The sequence below is a fragment of the Sus scrofa genome, chromosome 4 (genome assembly GCF_000003025.6).
Source record: "Sus scrofa isolate TJ Tabasco breed Duroc chromosome 4, Sscrofa11.1, whole genome shotgun sequence".
NCBI lineage: Eukaryota > Metazoa > Chordata > Mammalia > Artiodactyla > Suidae > Sus > Sus scrofa.
In genome coordinates this window covers 125,181,047-125,194,633 of record NC_010446.5, presented here as the reverse complement: position 1 = coordinate 125,194,633, position 13,587 = coordinate 125,181,047, and the positions used below count along the sequence as shown (strand labels likewise).

At 47.3% G+C, this 13,587-nt stretch overlaps 1 protein-coding gene across 4 annotated transcripts in view; it reads right to left on the bottom strand.

The window, feature by feature from the left end:
• TGFBR3 (transforming growth factor, beta receptor III) overlaps nucleotides 1–13,587 on the bottom strand; it is a 200,850-nt gene that overhangs the window by 116,155 nt on the left and 71,108 nt on the right.

Genomic DNA, 13,587 nt, shown 5'->3' with positions numbered 1-13,587 from the left:
GCCAAACAAACTTAAGAACATACAAAAGCAAGATGAACGGAGCAGAGGCAACTGGGGCCAGAGGGGCACCAGCAGTTGGGGCGTGGACAGAAAGACCCCCCCCCCCCCCCGCCGAGAGGGGCAGGACATGAGCAGAGCCTCACAAAGAGTAGAGGCCTGGTCATACCCACCTCCTGCTTGCTCATTCTCCCTCCCTCTAATCAACCAGAACTGCAATCCCAAATCCAGCCATCCCCCCACCCCCGACTCTACTTCCATCCGCCCTCACTGTCTCTGTCCCTGGACGACTGCAGAGCTTCCTAAAAGGCGTCTCTGGTCTCAAGTCCTACAACTGCCTTCACCTAACGCGGGGTGGTCCTCACTGAAGGGTTATTCCAAATGCCAAGTCCTACGCCTCCCATCTCTGGGCACGTGGCCCGTGAATAAAGCCTGTGCCTTAGCCTGGTACACAAGGCCTTTCTTTTTTTTTTTTTTTTTTGGTCTTTTTGCCTTTTCTAGGGCCACTTCCATGGCATATGGAGGTTCTCAGGCCAGGGGTCTACTTGGAGCTGCAGCTGCCGGCCTTTGCCACAGCCATAGCAACACAGGATCTGAGCCGCGTCTAAAACCTACACCACAGCTCACAGCAATGCTGGATCCCCAACCCACTGAGCAAGGCCAGGGATCGAACCCGCAACCCCATGGTTCCTAGTCAGACTCGTCAACCACTGTGCCACGACGGGAACTCCCACAAGGCCTTTCTTGATCATCCTGTCTCTTGGCCTCAGCCCTCCCGCCTCCAGCAAAGCCCAAGTGGCTTAAAGGTTTCAACTCCATGTCTTCATCCAAGCTTGTTTCCTTTTTCCCAAAGCCTTTCCTGCTCTTTCTCCACGCCTATAACCAACACCCCTTCCTCTGTCCCCTGTAACGTCTCTGCCCCCTCTGCTGTCGCATTTTCTGCACTGTAACCACCAGTGCACATGTCTGTCTTTGCCAGTCCAGTGTGAGCTCCTTGGGAGCTCTGGGTCACTCTCTCTGTATCCTCAAGCACCCACCAGAGCGCCCCACCTGCACGAGATGCTCAAAAAATCATTGAGCTTTAAAAAAAAAAAAAATGCCCCCTTTCTGATTGGTGATTAGGGACCTGGATTTGGTTGTGAGGAGCTAACGTGGGAGACAGACTGGACAGTAATGGGATGTCCATTAGCTGAACTGATAGAGGGCCATCCAGAAACAAGAAGGAAGTGGCGACACTTAAACCTCACACACCTCTGTAAGCTTGGTATTGTCCCCATCGCGCCCTGGAGACAGAACACCATGGCATATTCTCAACCACAGCCTTCCAGATGAAAGCCGATCAAAGGCCTGAATGCACTCCAGTTGGTTCCTCCTGACGTCTACACAAGACAAGTCCCTCCAGGATGACAGCCCGAGTTGCAAATGCAAACACAGGTCACAAGCAGGCACTCCTGCCGCCGCACTGCGGTCCTATAAGCAGACAGCCTGCCCGGTGTGCCAAGTCTATTTCAGAACTCAGGGAAATTATCTAGGCTGATAACAGTCAGCTGGTCTGAAACGAAGTGTGTGCCTTCTCAAAGAGTCACTGCCACCCTCCGCACCGCCCTCCCGTGCCCAGCTGCTCTCTGAGGGGAAGGCAGAAGGTACCGGACACAGGGGTCCCTGGAGTCCCCGAGCGGGTCCCCCGCCACCCTCCTGCCCTCACCAGCCGCAGTCAGACGCCGGATGTAGTCCCCACCGCAGAGCTCCAGGAATCGTCCCCTGCTCCTCCTTGGCTCCGGGATGAGCAGGGGCGACTGCTCCCACACCAGGAGGCCCTCCTGACCTGCCTCACAGCCTCCTGCCACGAATTCGTCTTTGTCACAAATTAAGCACAAACAAAAACACTTTTCACTTTCATTTCTGTATGTAGGTGCGAAGCTCTGACAGGGCTGGAGAGCTGCCCAAAGCACACCTGCACAGGGCTGGCAATCTGCCTTATATGCCACCAGCACCCACCAGGGTCTCCCATAAGGCCCCACATCCCTCATCTCCACACTGGGCGAGAGCACAAACTCACTGGTAACTAACCAGAGCATCAGGTCTTCCCCAAAGAGGGAGAGAAGCAGAGAGGGGCTGCCCCAGCTGAAGACACGTGCTCTTTGCCTTAAGAGTCTCTGTTCTCTGTCCTACCAGGGTCCAAGACAGGACACAGCCCACTTCACGAGCTGCAGCACCAGCCATGAGTTAGGAGGCAGGGTCCAAGGTCAAAGGAGAGAGAGCAAGGCACAGAGCACACTCTGATCAGGTGAAACAACAGCCACACTTCACAGAGCCCCCCTGGGGCGGGTGTTACACACCCTCAGTACAGGGAGCCCTGGACCCTCAGACACAGCATAGGGCTGGGCTTTGAGGCTCCTTAGGGCATTCTTCTCCTCCAAGTTTAAAAAAGAAAAAAGCCGTAATAACATGTGATTAATACATCCTCGAGCCAAAAAGGTGAAGCCAAAGACGAAAGAGAAGAAGGAGAAGAAAGGGAAAGGGGGGAAGATGAGCAAGGAGAAGACGAGGAAAAGGAAGGAAAGCAAAAGGAAGGGGAGGGGAAATCAGGAACTAGCCCCCCACCCTCCAAGGGTAGAGAAGAAAGGGTGCCTTCACCAGTTCAACACACAATGTCCATCTGGTCTAGGAAGTCATAAACACACACACACACAGCTCCCGTTAAGTGCTCGCTCTAGGCCGGGCAGTGCTAGGTGCTGTGTATCCTTCCAACAGCCCCACAAGATGATGTCTCAACCCCATTTTAAAGCACAGGACAGCAACTTCAATGAACTTGATTCTTCCTAGGTTCCCCCAGTCACCCAAGGCCTCAGACTCAGATCTGGATCTCTGTAAGGTGAAATTTTTCGTTAAAAAATGCTGGCCCCAGATGGACTCACTGGTGAATTCCACCTAACATTTAAGGAAGAAATTACACCCACCCTCTTCACCCTCTTTCATGAGACAGCAGCAGCACAGGGAATCCTTCTTAACTTATTCTACCTCATTACCCTAGTACCAAAAGCAGACAAAGACACTCTAAGAAAACCAGAGACCAATATCTCTCATGAACACAGATGCAAAAATCCTCAACGAAATATCAGCAAACTTAATCCAACAATGTAGACAAGCAATCACACCACAATCAACTGGGATTTACTCCAAGTATGCAACATTTTTGACTTGAAAATCAATCACTGTAATCCATCTCACCACCTGACTAAAAGAAGAAAAGCGAGAAGAAAAATCATATCAACATGTCAATAGAAGCAGAAAAGGCATTTTACAAAATCTAAACAGTTATTCATGATAAAACCTCTTAGCAAATTAGGAATAGATGGGAACTTCCTTAACCAGATAAAGGATGTGTACAAAAAAATCCCACAGCTAACGTCATACTTAATGGTGAGAAACTAAAAGTTTTCTCACTAAGATCAACAAGATAAGGACACCCCCTCTTACCACTTCTTTTCAACACTGTTCTGGAAGTTCTAGCTAATGCTTGCCGCGAGGTATGGCAATGTGACCAAATTCTGGCTAATAAGATATAACCGGAGGTGATATATGAAATTTCTAAGAAGTTTCTTAAGGAAGGAAGGAGTTGTGTTCTTTTGCCCTTTCCTCCTTCCTGCTGGCTGGAATACAGTTGCGATGGATAGAGCTCAAGCAGCCATCCTGGACCACAGAGGGAAGCAATATGCTGCTGAGTCAGGCAAAGCCATTAGACAAAAGTTGCCTGGGTCACTGATGAACACAGAGCTGTTGGATCAGCTCTGTACTGTTTGATATATACATATGTATCAGAAACACCTGTAACTTTTCTCTTGTTCAAGCCAATATTATTTGGGGTTTTCTGACATTTGCAACTTAACCTACCCAGTTAAAACTCCAACTTTGTTCTACTTCATCAAAAGTGCCAACCGTCTTCCCACCAGCGCCTGCACATACAAAGTTTCCTTTGGCAGCCACCACTCCCACCACTCCCGGTGTAACGAACTCCTCCTCAATCTCAGATCTCTCAGGGACGCTTCTCTGACTGCACCCCGTGTGATTATACTTATATAATCATTTGTGCAATCATCTGCTTCACATCTGCATGCACCCAAATACTGCCAACACCACCCAAGAATGAAACCCAATCACTCTGTTTACTGCTGGATCGCGTATCCCAGCCTAATGTCTAGCACTTAGGACCCACTTGAATATTAATGAGGGAAGGGGGGCAGGAGGCGAGAAGAGAAAGGACCATGAGCTGATCCATGCCCCAAAGATCCCACCCAAAGAGGGAACTCTATCTTAGACTTCTGTCTTTCACTCTTTACCCAGTCGCCAAAGCTTCCACCTCATACTAATGGGAAAAAAGTCCTGAGCTGAAGGAAGTGGCATTTTTGGTTGCTAAGAATTAAGTCCCCATCTGGGCTTCCCCACCCTCAAATGTCACAGATGGCAGGAAACACAAACCTGGTTTTGTTCTCTCGTATCAAACATTCTCTGGCAAGACCCTGCACTCCAGGTGACACAACGACCACCCCATCAGCACAGCACACCCCAGCCTCATCCTGCCACCACCCCGCAGGTCAGCGCCCTGCCTTCCTGCCCCTCTCCTGCAGCCACAGCCTTGAACCCGTCTCCCATCCTCCATGGGACTCACGGTGGGTGTCTAGAGCAGGCTGCCCACACAGGCCAGACCCATCTCCGGCTAGAAGAGCTTCCGCCTGGACAGACTGGGATCCCCAGGCCCCCCAGGCACTAGCACATGAGCCCGAGGTGGGAAGGAGCCCGTGATTCTCACCGGACCACTGCAGGGCCCAGGTATAGTGCTGCATGGTCACCAAGGTGCAGAAGCCAGGAAAACAGGCTGTGAAACCCCATCTGACGCACAGGCTGACTTTTATGGTGACCCACCAGTGTAGACTCTCGCTGGCAGCCTCCAACGACGGGGGTTTCTGTTGTGGCCACTGCTGCAAACCCACAGCCCCTCCTTCCTGGAGCCACCTCCCCCCTACCCTGAATCAAGAGGCAGGGGGGCCAAATGCCCTGATCACGACGCTGAGCAGCACAGCAAAAGCTACTTACGCAGGAGGCATCAGCGGGGCACAGGCGGGAATGGAAAGAAGTGCTGGCCCAAAGCGACAATGTTCAGAAACAACACTCCAGCCGACTTTGCACCGTACTTGGCAATGAAAAGACATGGGCAGATCCTTATCTGAAGCCTCCAGAGACTCTACCGGGAAGAAGAGGTATCACTCCCCCCGGTGAGTGAACGGCTGCAAGCCGCAGAGTCAGGGGCACCGTGCAGTAAGTGCTCCAGACGTTAACACCCTCAGAGATGCCCTTGACTGCTGCCTCCCCATCCGGATGTTTCTGTGTACCCCGGCCACCTGGTGCACGGCCTGTCCAGAACGCTTTGGGGTTAATTCCCCCCGCAGAAAAGTCTAACTTAAGTCAGACTCTTTTCTTCCCACTGAGTACATCCTCCTTGGCCACCAGGAGAGACACACAGCCCTGCTCACCCAGGAGATGCTGCCTCCAGTGAATACAAACACCTACCGACCTGAAGACAGTGCGGATGCGGGTACGCCCCGTGGTGCGAACCTCGCCAGGTGGCCTCGAGCGAGTGGCCTCCGTCACAAGCAGGGCCCTGTGTTCAGCAGCGGGGCCACCTGGGGCCACACCCCGAGGCAGATGGGGGGCCCTTGGCCTCCACCTCCTGCGATAAGCCAGGGTTTAATTCCTCCTGCATCCAGAACTGGGCCGCATGCTGTGCACATATTGCTCCTAATCCTCATAACACCGCTGCAAAGACTGTGCTAAAACTCTCACTTTAGAGTGGGGGGAACTGGGACTCAGAGAGGTTAAGTAAGTTGCCAAAGGTCACACAGCACCCGTAAGTGGCAGGGTGGGATTCGAACCTGGGGCTCTTGGACTCCAGATCCAAGTTCTTCCCTTGACAAGGTACTGCCTGCTTCTACCCTGCATTCTCCAGTCCATCACTTCAGCACTCGGGGGACAGGCCGGCGTATTGGCCAAACACAACGTTCATTCGTGTCTAATAAAATAAAATAAAATAAAATACAATACAACTTGGTTCACACTTGCAACCTTTGGGTTGACTTAAAAAGGCTTCCTAGACTTAATGAGAAGGCATAAGCTCATTTCTCATTTTACCAAAGGTCTTCCTCTTTCTCACCCGTGCTTGCTTATCTGCACACGTGAGAAATGTTCCTGAGGTCTGGCCATAACATCAGTGTCTAAATTCCCAGGTCCACTTAAAGAAAAAAAATGCAAATGGACTCACCCTTTCATTATGTCCTTTAGCGACAACACCGCATTCCAAGCTCAGTTGCAAAAGCCCCACACCCCGCTGGCCGCGGGCCAGCCCTAAGCCTTGACAAAATGCAGACGAAGCATTTGGGAACAGATGCATTTGCTGCACACACTTTCAATTTAATCTGTCCCCAAAGAAATTGATATCACACCTCATGCAACACAGAGTGAAATATGGGGGGCTGCGGGGAGGGGGAGAGTTATTGTTGGGGGGAAGGTATAGTACGTAATTTTCACATTTAATAAATGTGATCCTTAAGCATGCTAAATGCCAGCGCTGACAGAGCTGACACACACATCTGGTACCGATTCCACCTCCTTTGCAGCTCGCTGATTCTCCATGTCGCCCAGAGCATTAATGAGGAGCGTGTGTGCAGCCGTAATAAAAGGGGCTAAAGGTGCAGAGGCAATCAACGGGGCACACTATAGCCTGGGACCAGGCCACTGCCGCGGGGAGACCGTCTTCCAACGACACCGTGGCTAATGAGGCTGCCTGTCCCTGTCCCACAGGGAATCCCAAGATGCTGTCAGCTGCCAAGAGGGACCCGCTCCCACAGCCTGTGGGACTGGGCATGGCAGGATCGATGGTGCCCCTGGGCCGGAAAGGCCTTCGACTCCCCCAAGAGGCAAGAATCTGTACGAAAGGGCGCTCAAGGTGAGGTCTCGGCCAATGGCATGGCCTGATTCTGACTGAGCTTTCCGAGAGAGAATGTGACCTGCACCAGGACGGGAGACAAAAACAAAGCTCCCGGAAGAAACACCTGGAAGGCCCTGAGCTCACGCAGTGTACACGACATGTGTTCACGCTTACACCATCTCCAATTACCGCTCGTTGGAGCTCTGGCCCCTTGGGGTTGGAGCTTGGAATGTACCACCATTAAAATCCAAAGGGGGCCCTTGGACCCCAGCCCCAGCCTTGCGGCTGAAGCTTATCCTCGAGAGGAAAAAGTGAGACGGGTGTACCATGTTCTAAAACCCGAACCATGGATTTCTCAGGAAAAAACAGCCAGGCTTGTGGGGTTGTTGTTTTTTGTTTTGTTTTGTTTTTTTAACAGAACAACTCCTTAGGCATATCTTATCATAATTTCTTTCATTCTCCAAGTGAATAAATCAAACCTTTCTCTTGACAAACCAACCCTCTTCCAAGAAGTCAACCGCCAACTTGTTGGGCCGAAGGCCAGTGCATAGTTGTATATTACTGTGTTGAAATCATGGTTCAACCGTGTTGAAGAACTTCCTGTGTTCAAGTTGAGTTTGTAAACGTTCAAAAGGAAACAATGGGCAGAGCTGCTTTGAGAATCTACCTTCTCAAAGGGAAGAGAAGCCATCCGAGCTGGAGACCGCCACACAGCCGAGAGGGGGTGTAGGCTTCTCTGTGAGGAAAGGGGGCTGTTTTGTTTCCTGCCCTTTGTAACCTGAACAGAGAGACAGCGGAAGGAGCACATCCCAGAAGTCACCACTGGGCATCCCAAGAGAAGAGTCTTTGCGTTAGAGGCCCAGAGGAGCTTAGGACCAGGAGACACAAGGCTGCCATGTGTCAACTGTTCAACCTTGCAGTTAAGCTCCCCATTCGCTGTCTCTCTTTCTTACTTTATGACAGACTCCATTCATAGATCAAATGAGACCCTATATATGCCAATACTTCACAAACTTCAATTACTGTTAGTGACCTAAAGTCCCTGGGGGGAGGAGAAGTAAATGAATGAAAATATTGCCTCCAACGGAAAAAATGTTTCCTTTATGAGCTTTTAGTATGATTAATAAGATACCTAAGATAAGATGTTCTTCGGCTACTCCCTAGCCATCACTCCCCCAAAATTATTTCTAAGAATTGCACTGGGGAGATTTAAAATAAAACTATGTACAGTATTACATAAAATGAGAGTAAACATTCCTGTTCTCTGAGCACAGTTCACAAGCACAATCCCAAAGGTGACAAGAGTCCGTGTTCCTGCCTCCAGGCGATCCCCAAAATCCAGGAAGAAAGGCATCTGTAGCCATCTTGGCCAACTTTCTTATTGTTTACCTTCCATCCCTAAGATGGTACACCTGCTCCGGTTCTTTCGACCAGCTCTCAGAGAAGCTGGAGATGAAGAAAATACCCATGCGCTTCACGTATGGGGAGACTAGAATTTATGGAATGTTATTGCCTAAATGGTTCAGCACAAAGACCGAGCTCAAATCTGAAGACGGAGGGGGGAGGAAAATCATCTGTTTTCTCCTCCTGTATTTCTGAGATACACAAAATACGTGTTTAAAAGTATACTTCTTTATTGAGAAGAAAACAACTGATCTGGATTGAAAGTATGAAATTCAATTCAGGCATCTAATCCAGAGAAGGATAACTTAATTCCTATGAATGCACTATTTTAGGGTAAAGTGATAGTGGCAGGACTTCTGGAAAGCCGCCCCTCATGAACCCTGAGGGATAACACCATCGAATTTGCTCATCCCCCTGACCTCAACTTGTACTTAAGACCGTTGCTAAACTCATCTTTTTTTAACCTCTAGTAAACGGGTGTCTGATGAGAAGGGGAAAAAAAAATGGGAGAAGCAGAGGTAAGGACGTGCACAGAAACACCGAGGTCCAAGACACTGCACAGCGACTGGTGCCCTCAGCGAGGGCTGGGGAGGGTCTGGGCAAGTGGCAAGATGTGAAGCTCTAAGTGGAGGGGTGGTCAGGACAGACGAGAGCGGGAGACCACAAGTGCTGGGGAGCTGAATCACAGGGTAACCACGGGGCCTGATTATAAATAGAAGGCAAGAGATGAAAAAAGGAAAATCTACCGACTTTGGGTTTGGCCATGCAAATTATTACTAATTATAGTCATGTGTGCACGCCGGGCCATGAACCGAAACACGCTTACTTTAAGGATTTTATATATAGTCAGGGCACGCCACAATTGGTTGTTAAAGGAATGCAGGAAGTGGCTTAATAAGAAGGCCACGTTACCAACATCGAGTTTACGTCCAGCCCGATGACAGTACACCCCCCTCCTCTGCCAGCCAGCCAGCTCGCTGCTCTGGGGCTTTGGTTGAGAAAGAGCTGATGGCTTGTAGTGACATCTATGAACAGCTAGAGCTCTCTCGCTTCTTTCACGGGGAAGCTAAAAGGCTCCAGAGTATCTCTGGCGCTGGGATTTCCAGGGTTCAGGAGTTATGAGCCAATAAACAGCACCGTGGGACGTCTCAGTGTCAACCTGGAAACAACGGGCCTTAGAAAGACAGAAGGATTGTGCCCAGCTAAGCAGCCCTGACCCTGAACCACAGGTTTGTACCTGATTAAATTCAGAGACCCCAATAGCCTGTTGTATCTATTAGACTTTTCCTCTAGAGCCAATATCACCTTTAAGTTATACACCTGTCATTTCATTTATTCTGGCTTGTGTTGTGTGTCTTCTGCTTAGCTGGAAACCCCATGAAGGCAAGGTCCATGTTTCTTTGCTCATCCTGAACTGACCCAGTGCATATGGCATGTGGCGGGTGTTCATAAAAACTTGACGAGTGATGGAGGTCCCGTTGTGGCTCAGCAGCTAGCGAACATGACTAGCCTCCATGAGGACACAGGTTCGATCCCTGGCCTCGCTCAGTGGGTTAAGGATCTGGCATTGTCGTGAGCTGCAGTGTAGGTCACAGACGAGGCTCAGATCTGGTGTTGCTGTGGCTGTGGTGTAGGCCGGCAGCTACAGCTCTGATTTGACCCCTAGCCTGGGAACCTCCATATGCCATGGGTGCGGCCCTAAAAAGACCAAAAAAATTAAAAATTTTAAAAAAAGACTTGCTGAGTGATGAATTCTTCAAACAACCAAAAGCTGTTCTGAAGATTAACTCATATTTTTTATTATCATATAACTATAATTATTACTATTATTCTCTCTCCAACTCGGAATATGTTCTGAAAAAAATACTTTTTCACCTATCTCAGCCTCCTTTAGCTTTAGGAATCAGAGACAATTCAAGTTTAAAGGACCACTGGCACTCTGTAGTTCAATGCCCTCACTGTCACACAGAGTTTAAGAGACTTCTACAAAGTTGTTGGTAGAAAGACCTTCGCTTCCAATTCTTCCTAATTTTCAGACAAGTTCTGCCATGGCTGCAGGCTCCAGAGATGCAAAAGTAATGGGATCTGACCAGAGTTCCCAGTTCTGTTTTGGTTTGACCAAGCCCGTGACATGCAGAAGTTCCTGGGCCAGGGATCGAACCCATGCCACAGAAGTGATCTGAGCAACAGCAGTGACAATACCAGGTCCTTAACCTGCTGAGCCACCAGGGAACTCTGAGAGTCCCCAGTTTTAAATGGCTCTCCTCCTAAAAAACTCCTGATCCAACCAAAATGACCTGCTCTACATTCCTTTACTATTTACCTACTCAACTACTTCTAGAAAAGAAATTAAAGGGCTGGTAATAAAAAATTAAAAAATAAAAAAAAGACCCCCAAAACCACTGCAGCTGCCAGTCAAAAATCAGCTACTGGAAAAAAAAAAAACAAAAAACAAAAAACAAAAAAACAAAAACCCAAAACAAAAAATCTTGTCAAAAAACTTAGCTAAAGGAAACAACTTCATTTGAACACCACATCTAACTCTGAGCTTCCTAGCAGTCAAGGTGAAAAAGAAAATGTGGGAGTTCCCATCATTGCTCAGCAGTAAAAACCCAACTAGAATCCATGAGGACGCAGGTTCAATCCCTGGCCTCAATCAGTGGGTTACAGATCCTGCATTGCTGTGGCTGTGGTGTAGGCTGGCAACTATAGCTCAGATTCGACCCCTAGTGTGGGAACCTCCATATGCTGTGAGAACAGCCCTAAAAAGACAAAGAAAGAAAGAAAGAAAGAAAGAAAACGGGATGTCTACAATATCTCCTAAAAAGGAAGCAAATCCATTCTTTGGATAAGAATATATCCTTCCCAAGTCTGAATTTAAGAGGCCTATCAGTGATTTTAAGAGTTATTTCACAAAAAGCATAAGTGCATAACTTTTCTTATACAGCCTCATTAAAATGGAAGGAATATACTCTATAGTGAATTTCATTCTGGGCTTCAGGTACTTTTCTCTAGAATGCACAAAAACTCCTTTTCTAAAATTGGAAGTTGTTTTTTTCACTTTTCAACCAATAATTTACATTCATGTAGATATGAAGGCCCAAAAATGAAATGGCATTAGTTTGCTAAAGGCATTTAGGGGATTTTGTGGTCTCACTTTTTAAAACCATGCCATGCAATAAATCAAAAGTTTTGCATTTTTCTGTTCTGGGTCAATAAGCAACTTCTGAAAGCATAAACTCTAAACACAGTATCAGTTGACTAAAAGCTAAAAAGAGAGGAGTGATGCAATGAAATTGTGTTTAACCTAAAGATAAATATAAAACAAACTGATGTACTGTTGTTTAATAAACTCTCCCCTCCCCCCTAAATTTTAAAACTGAGATAAATGAGGTACCTGTTCAGAAAAGCATCTACTGAGCATGCTCCGAACAAGACTTCACACACAGTGAAGCACTGTCGAACACACAGCTGTATCTGACAAAGCAACCTTTCAAAACAGATGTGTCATATGATGTTTCAAAGCTCAGCTTTTTTTTTTAAGTTTGTCACATTCAATCAAAGCAATTTCTGTTTTTCTGACATCTCTGTGTGATTTGGGGAAAAACTTCTCTCGGGTATTTTTCCACTCTGGATCCCCTGGCTCCTCTCTTTTCCCCTCAAGTAAACCTTCGGAAACCACTCTTCCAAAGGGAATTCACCTTTTCTCACATGGAGACAAGTTCGAATGCTTTCAAATGGTCAGTTTGAGAATAAAATCCTTTGCATGCCAATTCCTAAAACAAAAAGGGCTTTGTTTCCAGATATGCACAGAAAAAAAATGAACCACAGCTACACTAATCCATTATTTACGGTAATCATTAATTCCCCATCCCAGCATTTTATGTCATCCTTACTGCCTCTGGCCCCAAGAACCACCTCACCACCACACGATCAATGCCTCATTTATTCAGCACTGACAAGCGATGGAAGAGCCCAAGGAAGCAAATCTTTCAAATAGCTAAGGCTTTACTCCTCTCAAGAAAGAACATGACTTTTGTCATTTCTAAGGGAAACCTGCCGAAAACATACCACAGACATAATGACTTCCTGGCCATCTTATATATCTTATTTTGAGCATCCTAAATATCACTTGTTGATTCTCTTTTTTTTTTTTTTTTTGGAGGACATAGGGTCTCATCACTATGAATACTAATTACAGTGATTAAACTTGATATGGTACTTTAGTTTTTATCTCTACACCAAGTGGTCTCGTACTTTTCGGTTTTATAGTTCTGCCTGTACTTTTAATACTTCTGTTTTCTCAGCTCTGGTTGCAGACCCTCTTCTACACTCAATTCTAAGCCAATAAGCTCTGGCTGAGGACCACTCCACCTCCAGAGTCAGCTATATGGACTTTTGACAGCTACCTGCTTTATAACTCACTACATAGTTTGGCTCCAGATGTACAAACCTACTGTAACACTGACACTGTGTAACCATATGAGCTACAAGATTAGCAACAATATAAGACATTAGCAACAATATTACAAACACTGTCCACACTAATCTAATTGAATGGCAAACATCAGCAACAAGATTAGCAACAATATTAGAAACACTGTCCACACTCATCTAATGTGAAAGGCAGGCTTCAAAGAAAGTGAAGCTTCCACACTAAGAATGAAGCATTGGGAAATGAGTTCACACTAAGACTGTGCTAAGAAGCCTGCTCTCCTGGGAGTTCCCTGGCAGCTCAGCAGGCTAAGGATCCAACATTGTCCCTGTGGCTCAGGTTATAGCAGTGATGCAGGTTCAGTCCCTGGCCCATCAACTTTTGCATGCCATGGGTGCAGGAAAGAAAGAGAGAGAGAGAGAAAGAAGAAAGGAAAGAAAGAAGAAAGGAAGGAAGAAAGAGAGAGAAGGAGCAGGGGGAGGAAGGAAGAAAAGAAATTCTATAAAAGCCCTACTCTCCCATTACTCGAGAGTTTCAAGCATTTTTGAATATTCATCTTTTCAAGAAGAGGAGAAAGCAAATGAAAGACTAGGTCTCATGGACATATATATATAACTAGTCTCACATATCAACTCATTTACATTTTTTGGATGAGACATATTCAGTGTGCCCATGTCAGGTTAATCCCAATTGAGCATCATTCACGCTTCCATTTGCTCCTCAGTGGAACTTGTCATCAGCATCCCTTCCCATCCTCACTCTCCTGTCT